The sequence below is a fragment of the Podarcis cretensis genome (assembly GCF_951804945.1).
Source record: "Podarcis cretensis genome assembly, chromosome: 9".
Taxonomy (NCBI): domain Eukaryota; kingdom Metazoa; phylum Chordata; class Lepidosauria; order Squamata; family Lacertidae; genus Podarcis; species Podarcis cretensis.
Genome location: NC_137178.1, coordinates 71,924,276 through 71,936,427, shown reverse-complemented (window position 1 = coordinate 71,936,427; position 12,152 = coordinate 71,924,276).

Below are 12,152 nucleotides of genomic sequence, written 5' to 3'. Positions count from 1 at the left end.
AGCTCATAGGAGCAAATTGCAAATGTAAAATGTAACATAATGTGTATTTGAAGTGTGAAATTTGGAAAATTAATAAAAGATCATATGGGGGGGGGGACGAAAAACCAAAATGGCCTTTGCTCCAATCAGGGCTCAGAAAAAAGAACCCAGAAAGATTCTCAGAAAAGTTTCTTCTAAGAAATTTCAGCTCTGCTCTACTTTAGATGTCAGCCAAGTATGCTTGGTCTCCATCAAAACAATAAATAGGTGGAATTAAAAACAAATGTTACACATTTGGCATGGGAAACAATAATATGTGGTGAACAGGTGTGTGCAGTAATGAGCACTGCTGATGCCTCTGCCCTTTGCAGATGATGGAGATGCCATTGTAACAATGTCTTTTGGCAGCATACACTGCCATTAATCCATTTTTCTGGAACAGAATACTTAACCCAAAATATACTTCTGTTCATAGTCTGAAGAAGTGCAAAGAAGGACACAGCTATTGCTTCGCAGTTGTGCAGTAGAGGAGTCCCATATAGGGTGGGGCAATGTGTTCCCCTATATTTTAAACCTTATGTAAATAAAGAAATAGATAACATTTTGCAATGACTTTTTTTTTTTTACAAATACAATTTACCCTTTGCATTTAAAGAAATAAAAATTCATTACATTTATTCTTGACGAGATTTTTCAGCTCTGTGAAGGACTGATCTGTAATTTGTTTTAAACAGATTTTAATATTATTTAGTATTGAACTGTAAATTGCTGTAACTCACCCTGGAACACTGTGGTGAAGGTAAAAAATCAGTACCACTACCACCACATTAATAACAATATTCCTGAGAAATGCCTATATTTCTAGTCAAAACATGTTAATAATAATGGGAACTGTCAGGGAACTGCCATTGGAGCCAGAGGTGGAGGCAAGGCTCCCAAGCGATTCAGGAGAAGGGCCCAGCAGGGAGAGGGGCAGCTCATCGGCGGGGGAAGGATATCAGCGTAACACCAGGGATAAAGGGGGGCGGATGGGGGGCGGCGGCGAGCGGGCTCCAGGACTCATTGACGGAGACTAGCGGGGAGAGCACAGGTCCTCCGCTGCCCACACCCACTCTGCGCAGAAGACTCCCCCGCAGAGAGAGTAGGAGGAGACTTGGCGTCAAACAGCTTCTATGCTGGAAGAGGTTCAAAAAACGCCCACTGACGGATTCTGCTAGCGACTGAACAGCCACGAAGTGGAGGGCTGTCCAGCCAGACAGGTTTAACCAGGCTACCTAGCCAGCACTGGCGGGAACTTACGCACAAGCAACCCCTTATAACCATTAGAGGAACATCCACATCCTACACATGCTCTGGTCCATGGGGCCATGGTCCATGGTCCATGGGGTCATGAAGAGTCGGACACGACTAAACAACAACAACATCCTATACATCCTATGCCCTTTTAAAATGTGGTTTTTAATGGAGGGGCTATTGGGTTGTTGTTTTTATTTTTATTATGTACTGGTATTTTGTGGTTTTATATTTTGATTTTATTCTGTGAACCGCCCTGAAAACCCCGGGTATAGGGTGGTATAATAATAATAATAATAAGAAGAAGAAGAAGAAGAAGAAGAAGAAGAAGAAGAAGAAGAAGAAGATAGCATGTCAAAAGCACACGTTTCTATTCTAAAAAGCTCTTTAAAATGTGACTGACTTCACACTGGCTGGATTGTGTGCTGTGCGTTTTAAGAGCATTAGTGGTAGTTTGTTACACTGAATAATAGCTCGTGTTAGTTGCCATTCATTTCCTTTTCCTTGAGAAAGGATTACACAGTGTTGAGGATTACAATGTGGAGACACTCTGCTTCTGTTGAAATGCAACATATGTGAGCAGGAAAATGCATAGCGCCAAAAAACGAAACTCCAAAACAGCATTTAAAAAAGAGCAGACATGGTTACGTCTGGAAACATCACCAAAGTCTACCCATCGAAGACTTTGCCAATGATGTTGCCCACATGCAACCACACACAGAGAGAGGAAACTAATCCATGTAGGACAAGCCAGAGGGATGTCTCTCACCCAACACCGAATAAATGCATATAACCATGCAGCCAAGAAGACTCTCAGGTGCTGTGCACTAAAGCAGACAGAGGCCAGCAAACTCCCAGGACTGCTGATTCAGTCCCTGCTACAACAGAACTTATGCCTTGCTGCCCAGTGCCGGTGGAACAAATACATACGACTAGGCAGTAACAGCTGGGACGCAGGTGGCGCTGTGGTCTAAACCACTGAGCCTAGGGCTTGCCGATCGGAAGGTCAGCGGTTCAAATCCCCGCGACGGGGTGAGCTCCCGTTGCTCGGTCCCAACTCCTGCCAACCTAACAGTTTGAAAGCATGTCAAAGTGCAAGTAGATAAATAGGTACCACTCTGGCGGGAAGGTAAACGGCGTTTCCGTGCACTGCTCTGGTTCACCAGAAGCGGCTTAGTCATGCTGGCCACATGACCTGGAAGCTTTCTGCGGACAAATGTTGGGTCCCTTGGCCAGTAAAGCAAGATGAGCGCCGCAACCCCAGAGTCGTTTGCAACTGGACTTAACTGTCAGGCAGTAACAAAAAAAGGGTACAGATGCGAAGCAGACACAAACATTCTCATTCAAATCCATACAGGTGATCTCCCTCCACTGGGTAGCCATTGATTATTGTTCGAGCAATATTGTTCCTTTAAGATACAGTACAGTATTCACAAACACACATGGGAGAGTTTTAAGACAGATCTGCTTTGTAAGATGCCCCTTTTCCTTGCTCACATGTGTGTGTGCATGTGAGAGAAGTGGCACAGAAGTGTTAGCAATGCACCGTATTTTTCTCTCCATAAGACGCACCAGACCATAAGACGCACCTAGTTTTTGGAGGAAAACAAGAAAACAAGAAAAAAAATATTCTGAATCTCAGATTCTGGGCTAGTTCTGGGATAGTTGCGCACCCTGCATTCGCTCCATAAGATGCACACACATTTCCCCTTACTTTTTAGGAGGGAAAAAGTGAGTCTTATAGAGCAAAAAATACGGTACTTCAACATCTGCAGTGAGGTATCACTATGCAGCTGCATGTCCATCATAGATCCTCCAGATGTTTCAGAATCTTTCCCCTTCAGCAACTAGAGGTGAAAATATAATTCAGATCAAGGAATCCTGTTCTCTTTCTGCATCCCATCACCCTACCTGTCTAACCCTGAAATTATGGGCTGCTTCAGAAAATATGGGCTACATATAGGCTATTTTCCTACATCTCTCTTTTCCTACATCTCTCAAAGAGATTCACGTTCCATTCAACTGAAAAGAAGTGGTTTTGAATGACACCTCCCCTCACCCCTTGTTTTGTCCTCCGCCCAGCACTCACAGGTGTAGCTGGAGACCATAAAAGGCTCCTAGTTATTCGCAGGTGAATAAAGAACGAGACATACAATATTCTTTACGTGCCTCTCAGTGCGCAGGCAAGCTGATGGCATCACATTCAGAACGGAGTCATATTACTTTGCTCTTCTGCGTGTGAGAAAAGTTGTTTGAAAAAGTCGTTTGTTTACCGCGGGAGGAAAGGCAGAAAGTAGCTATGTACGTTAAAACGAAACGGAACAAAACCCCACCACCATGAATGTGTAAAATGCTCCAGAAGAAAGCAAAACAACACAACACAACACATGGCGCCTGAAAACTGCACTGTCATGCTCCAGTTGCTGGTTCTCTTTTTTGAATTGTATTGCATTATTAAGTATTTATTATTCATATAGCACCACCACCACATAATGCATTTATGCTGCACCTGCCTGAAGAGTTTTAGGCCCTGGTCTTTAAGCATAGATCTGAATAGCACCACAATAGAATGACAAAAGCAAAGAGCACTGGAGCACTTGAGACGAGCACTTGAATTAGTGGTCACATTTTTGTGCTCTCCCCACACCACCCACAAAAGCAAGTTTAAAAGCTCATAATGATCCGGCCACCCTGGATGTGAACTGCCCTTCCAAGGGAAGCTTGCCCAGTGCCCACACCCTAATATTTTCAGCACCAAGCGAGTGTTTCGGAATAGGATCAATGTGTAAAATAACGGCACAGAACTCTGCGTAATCCAAGAAATGTATGACTCAATTCATTGTACTCAAGTTATTGTTTGATTCTGTTCTGTTCTGAAAATTGAGTAATAACATACTTACAAAAATGGCATTTGCAGTAACACTATACAAAGTCTAAAAATACAGATGGGGAGTAATTTAAAAACTGAAGCATGAGCATCATAATAGAAGCAATAAAAATGTTGATCACTGACTCCTACATACAAAGTATTTGCTAGACAGACATTAACATTGCCTGTTAGACAGACGCCTTCCTTGCATGGCAGAAGGAAGGAAGGAAGGGCCTAACTAAGCATGATGTTTTTCCCAAAGCCATGGTTTTCCCAGTAGTGATGTATGGAAGTGAGAGCTGGACCATAAAGAAGGCTGATCGCCAAAGAATTGATGCTTTTGCATTATGGTGCTGGAGGAGACTCTTGAGAGTCCCATGGACTGCAGGAAGATCAAACCTCTCCATTCTGAAGGAAATCAGCCCTGAGTGCTCACTGGAAGGACAGATCCTGAAGCTGAGGCTCCAATACTTTGGCCACCTCATGAGAAGAGAAGACTCCCTGGAAAAGACCCTGATGTTGGGAAAGATGGAGGGCACAAGGAGAAGGGGACGACAGAGGACGAGATGGTTGGACAGTGTTCTCAAAGAAACCAGCATGAGTTTGACCAAACTGCAGGAGTGCCTGGCGTGCTCTGGTCCATGGGGTTATGAAGAGTCGGACATGACTAAACGACTAAACAACAAGCATGATGTGAGAGAGTTGTATTTGGGATCTCCTGCGACTTTTGTGTAAGCAAAGGGCTGCTTTGAAGATCAGTGCACTGTACTGGTGCTCAGTGAGAAGGTATTTAACCCTTTCCCCAACCTAAATTGCTCCCGGAAGCTGCTTTTTGCTCTGTAGCAATGCATTTGCAGCAGGGTGCCATGAGACTGATACAGCACAGACTTACTTTATCCCAGAAGTGACAGGCACCATACGTCAGAATCTGTTGTGAGCCATCATAGCTCAAATCAGCCCCTCCAGATGTTTCAAACCCTTTCACATTTAACAGCTCCTTGGGAGAGATCGAAATTAAACCACTAGCCAAATGGAAGACTTAGACTGTTTCGGACAGCTGACCCCTACAACCCGACAATTCTATGGATCTTGAGGAAAGGGAAATGTGTAGAAATGACAAGTGGCAGGAACAAAGAAGATTGTTGAGATGATCTCCATAACATGCATAGTAGAAAGTTCCCTGAAAATGTCAAGCTAGAATATGATATGAAGATATGAAGTTCACTGCTTGTGTTGCCTTAAGAGAAAACATGGAAAAAATGATGTACAGATGGTACATCACCCCTGTAAAATTAGGAAAAATCTATAAGAATGGAGATAAACTGTGCTGGAGGTGTAAAAACAAGGAAGGTAGTTTTTACCACATGGGGTGGACCTGTGAAAAAATCAAGAACTTCTGGGAGCTCATTTATAATGAACTAAAAAAAATATGTTTAAATATACTTTTGTTAAAAAACCTGAAAATTTTCTTTTGGGAATGATTGGCAATGAAATTAAGAAAGAGGACCAGAACTTATTCCAGTATGCAACAACAGCTGCTAGAATTTTAATCGCCCAAAATTGGAAATCAACCAATATCCCAACAGTAAGAGATTGGCAAAGTAAATTATTTGAATATTCAGAATTGGCAAAATTAACACAAAAAATTAGAGACCAGAAAGAAACAAAGTTTATTAAAGAATGGAACAAATTCATAACCTATATTGAAGTAGATTAAAAAAATCCAAAGTTCACAGTAGGCTTAATATAACCCTTCGACATACAAAAGTTTTAAAGAAAAACTGTGGGGGGAAATGTATTACATAACCCAAAACTGAGGTGGAGGGAAGTCAATAACTTACATGTTTGTCTTTGTTTTTGTTTTTGTTTCTTCTCATAATTAAGTTGTGTTCTTATTATTTTTTTTCGTGAAGAATTTATTTTCTGTACATATGTGTGTATGAAAATTAATAAAGAGAATTTTTTTTAAAAAAAAGAAAATGTCAAGCTAGAAGAAGGGACATTTTATCATATGTGGTGGGAATGTAAAAATGTGAAAAGCTTCTGGGAGATGATATATAATGAGATGAAAAAAATGTTGAAATATACATTTATAAAGAAATCAGAAGCATTTTTACTGGGCATTGTAGGAAGTGATATAAATAGAAAGGAATGTAAGCTATTCTTATACGCAACAACAGCAGCAAGAACGTTATTGGCCCAAAAGTGGAAGCAAGAAGAATTACCGATGAAAGAAGAATGGAGGATGAAATTAATGGACTATGCAGAACTGGATAAATTAACAGGAAGGATTTGAAACCAGCGGAACCAGAAATTCACTGAAGACTGGAGTAAATTTACAGACTATTTGAAATATATTTGTGATGATCAGACTACGTTTGTAGGACTGCAAGAAGTTTTGTGAGGAGTATTATTAGTCCAAAAAAGATTGTATAAAAGATGAAGTTTTGTGGTATGTACTATAATTTATATGTTAAAATTGAATAAAAATTATTATTATTTATTATTATTATCATTATCATTATTATTATTATTATTTATATATATGTATATATGTCAAGCTAGAGCCAAATAAGATGTGATGATAAAAATGCATGAATGCATCACTACATATTTTGCCTTTTGCGGTTAGCACCCACAGGACTCCTTGATTTAGATCAGGACTTTAGCATGGAGAAGGAAGGCCTTCTCCACTGCAGGACTTTTCTACCAGTGAACACTATCCTCGTAGAAATACAGACCCATGTAGGTGTGTTCTCCTACTGGCTTAATAAGCAGCTTTGGGATCAATTTCCACTGGGAAAACAGCATGGAAGGAAAGGTTAAACCTATGCAGAATGTTTCCTCACCAGAATTCAAAGAGGTGAGGCAGCTGTGGCTGCTATATTGTTAAGTTCCAGTCTGAATGGTTTCATGTTATTTTTAACTGTAATTATTTTATCTGTATATACTGTATTTTCTGGAGCATAAGACTACTTTTTAACCCAGGAAAATCTTCTCAAAAGTCGGTGGTCGTCTACAGCAACAGCTCCTGCAGCAACTCCCCACCAAAGCATAAAACAACAGCAAATTAAATCAGAGGACACCAAGCTCTCTAGATGAAGTAGAAATACGCTTGAAAATTGACCCCAGAAGCCCCCGGCCACTGGGAAGTGGAGCAGATTTCCAAGCCAGACTGGAGACTGGTTTTTAAAAATTTTATTTGGTGTGCGTTGGAAGAGGGGTGGTCTTATACGGCGAGTATATCCCAAACTCTATATTTCAACTGGAAAAGTTGGGGGGGGGGGGTCGTCTTATATGCCCAGGCGTCTTATATGCAGGAAAATACGGTAATTGTGTATGCTATTGTGGTAACCTGCCCTGGGACCCTAAGGTGGGCAGGTAAGAAATACTGTAAATACATAAATAAATGGCAGAATGAAAATAAAAAAAGATTGGGATGCGCTCAATGCTTCTGTCATGTCTAGTCTGGCCCTTCACTTTTGTTACAGAACCGAAAAGACAAAATAGATGAAAGGACTATTGAAACGGAAAATATGATAGCGCCATCATATAAATGCACGATGCAGCCATATTTAAAGCATTTTGGTTGCACCCTCAAAAAATGTATATAAAACTTCCAAAGGTCCAAAAAGTGCAGCAAATGTTGACAATAAAGGATCACCAACAGGACAACTGATAAAGAATATGAGGAAGAGTTAGATCATTTGTGGCTTCTTGGTCTAAAAATGAAGACAATAAACCAGGCACATGATGAAAGAGGTCTGCAAAATGATGAATAAATAGAGAGGAATCATTCCCATTCACAATATTAGAACTTGACGTCATCTAGTGAAATTGATTGACAGTAAAGTTCCCAGCAGATGACAGTTAAGTATTTTTTTTGTGTGATACAGGATTAACTTATGGATTAATTGCCACAAGATGTCATTATGACTGCCGCTAAAAGGGCTCTTATATAAACCAGATAAATGCACTAATTATTATAGTTTAAAATGACAGCTCCATATTTACAGTGACCTCCACCCAGTCCTTTGGCTGGGCACTTTTGGAAACAACGCACATAACCTGAAAGAACTTGATATAGTCCAGAGAGGTAATTTCTACATTTCCTATAAATTTTCAGTAACTCTGAAGAAATCAACAGAAGTATTTTAAAGCACCATTAAGGTATTACAGCTGCTTAGCTCCTGGTTGTGGGATGAACTGCCTTGTGACAGTTTAAAGATGAACAATATATCATGAGCTACAGCCTAGTCCTGTGATTCTTGGCATAGGGAAACCTTGGTACCATGCGCACATAGCAGCCATTACAGCACCGTTAGCTGTGGTGCAGAGGTGCGTGCCAAGCTAGTTTTGGCTCACCAGGAAGTCCATCCTAGCCTGCAAGGTCATTTCACCCCCAAACCTCAACTTCCAGTATTGATGGCAGTGTGCCTTTGAAGACCAGTTGCTGGAAATCATGAATGGGGAGAATGCTTTTGCACTCAAGGTCAACATGCAAGCTTCATTCTCCATAGCTATCAACTTACAGATTTGAAAATAAGGGACCAGCAGCCTCGAAAATAAGGGATCAGCAGCCAAAATAAGGGATTTTCAGAGAACAGGTATGTTCGACTTCTGAGCCCCTCTGAGCCAAAGGCAGTAAGCCCAGCCAGCAGCCAAACGAAGCCTCAAGTCGTGGTTCCCACAGCGCAGCAACCCGGCAAAGGGGTGCAGCAAGGAAAACCACCGTCACCTCTCCGCTGGGAAGCGCTGAGCAAAGGTGAGTCCCCAGGCAATGCGGCTGATTTGATCGGCACAAGGCATGCAAGCTCCACCCCCCAGTCGTTCTTAGACTCCTTATTGGGTGAGCAACGCAGCCAAGCAACACAGTTGGAGCCTCCCTCCTCCCTGGCCGGCAGGCAGGGAGGGAGAGGAGCTGCTTCCTTTGAAACCCGGGAAATTTAAGGGACATCATCAATAAGGGACAGCAGCGGGACACGGCGCTGGGATAAGGGACTTTCCCGCCAAATAAGGGACGGTTGACAGCTATGTCATTCTCATAGGCATCTAGTTGGTCACTGTGAGAACAGGATGCTGGACTAGATCTGGTCTGATCCAGCAGGGCTCTTTGTATGTTCAGACCGTGTGAGTCAGTTGCTCATCAAATATATAATGACCCTGAAGTGTGGAGTGGACTGCACTGGGGAAATTGTGATTGTAACCCTAGACTCACTCACCTAGGAGCAAATCCCAATGAACTCAATGGGATTAACTGCAGAACAAGAGATGTCTGGGGTTGTTGTTTGCAGAACACCGCAGGGCATGAAGATCAAGTCATGTGCTGTTCCTCCATCTGGATAGATCTGCTCAGGAAGGTGGGACCTGAACCAACTGCATTCAAGTTACAAGAAATGAGATTCCAACTAAATATATCAGAAAGAAATCTCTGACAGCAAGAACTGTTTGATAGTGGAACAGTCTCCCTCAGGAGGTGGTGAACTCTTGTTTCCTTGGAGGTTTTTAAGCAGAGGTTGGATGCTTTGATTGAAATTCCTGCATTGCAGGGGGTTTACTTACTAGATAAACCTCAGGGTCTCATCTAACTCTGCAATTGTATGATTCTATAACATGTTTCTCAACATGTCATTTGAAATGAACATTACCTGATAAAGTCTTTAAGAGGACTCACCATCATTTACACGCAAGTCCCCCTTTGAACTTGCACATCTTCCAGCTCAGGCAAAGAAATAATGATTATGGATTTGTCATAATTTGAGATATCTGTCTGTAACAAGCAAAGATTTGCTTTGGTTTATAATTTTCTCTGAAATTAGCAGCGCTCCCCCCCCCCACTGGAATTCGCCGGAACTCGGTTCCGGCAACTCTTTGGTGGGTGTTATTGGAGGTGTTCATGGTGAGTTCCGGCACCTCTTTTTATAGAAAAATAGCACTGGAAATTAGAATTGTCTGTCTGAACAAACTTGAATCAAAGATATGTACAGTGGTACCTCGGGTTAAATACTTAATTTCTTCCGGAGGTCCGTTCTTAACCTGAAACTGTTCTTAACCTGAAGCACCACTTTAGCTAATGGGGCCTCCCACTGCCGCCACACCACCGGAGCACGATTTCTGCTCTCATCCTGAAGGAAAGTTCTTAACCTGAGGTACTATTTCTGGGTTAGCGGAGTCTGTAACTTGAAGCATATGTAACCTGAAGTGTATGTAACCCGAGGTACCACTGTTGTAGTGAGAAAGGCTTTTGCAGCCAAAATAAAGAAGAGCAACAAGCATACTCAAGAGGGAGAATGAACGAGTAAGGCTTTGCATTGATATAATGAACAATGTTTGTCAAGACTAATCTGAAATCTGATATTGCTGCGTAAGATTATTATCTATTCAATTATTATTATTATTATTAGTAGTAGTAGTAGTATTAATACCCCGCCCATCTGGCCGGGTTTCCCCAGCCACTCTGGGCGGCTTCCAGCAGAATATTAAAATACAATCTATCATGTCATTTACATTCCATCCTTCTTCCAAGAAACTCAAGGTATTGCACATAGCACCCCCAATCGAATAGTATCCTCACAACAGACCTGTAAGGTAGGTTTGACCAAGTGGGACTGACTGGGCCAATATCACACAGTGAGCTTTGTTGCTGAGGAGGAATTTGAACCCGTGTTTCCCAGATCCGAATCTGACACTTTTCCTCACCCAAATCCCTATAATAAGAGCCTGCAATAGATACTGGGCATTAATGGATATTTGCCTGCTGTAATAAATATCGGCCTGTTTCTCTGCTTCATGTCCAGTAATAAAACCACACCTGGAGTACCACAATTTAAAAAGGATATTGACAAGCTGGAATATGTGCAGAGAAGGGTGACCAAGATGATTGAGCAACCAAGATGGAAACCAAGCCATAAGGGTATGTTTAGCCCAGAAAAGAAGAGCCTGAGAGGCGTTATGATAGCCTTTTGGAAGTATTTAAGTATCCTGAGGGACGCGGGTGGCGCTGTGGGTTAAACCACAGAGCCTAGGACTTGCCGATCAGAAGGTCAGCGGTTCGAATCCCAGCGACGGGGTAAGCTCCCGTTGCTTGGTCCCTGCTCCTGCCAACCTAGCAGATGAAAAGCACATCAAAATGCAAGTAGATAAATAGGTACCACTCCAGCGGGAAGGTAAACGGTCTTTCCATGCGCTGCTCTGGTTTGCCAGAAGTGGCTTAGTCATGCTGGCCACATGACCCGGAAGCTGTACACCAGCTTCCTCGGCCAATAAAGCGAGATGAGTGCCGCAACCCCAGAGTCGGTCATGACTGGACCTAATGGTCAGGGGTCCCTTTACCTAAAGGGCTGTCACGTGGAGGATGGAGGAAGCGTGTTTTCTCCTGCTTCGGAGGCTAGAACCCAAACGAATGGATTCAAATTAAAAGAAAGGAGATTCCGACCTGGAAGAACTTTCTGACCATAAGAGCTGTTTGACAGTGAAATGGACTCCATTGGAAGGTGGTGGACTCTCATTCATTGGAGGTTTTTAAGCAGAGGCTAGATGGCCATTTGTCATGTAACTGAGATTCCTACATTGCAAGGGTTGGACTAAATGACCCTCGGTGCCCCTTCCAACACTGCAATGCTATGATCATTACAAGTCGCCCTGAATTATGCTCAGTGCATACAGACATCACATCCTTGATGCCATCCTTGCACAAGACTTTGGTAATACGGCGCCCTGGGCGAGGACATAATGGAGTGCCCATCCCATAATGATTCTTATTTGCACAATAATATTTGGTACAGTGGTATCTCGGGTTAAGAACTTAATTCGTTCTGGTGGTCAGTTCTTAACCTGAAACTGTTCTTAACCTGAAGTACTACTTTAGCTAATGGGGCTTCCTGCTGCCGCTGTGCCACCGCTGCACGATTTCTGTTCTCATCCTGAAGCAAAGTTCTTAACCCAAGGTACTATTTCTGGGTTAGTGGAGTCTGTAACCTGAAGCGTATGTAACCCAAGGTAAAGGTAAAGG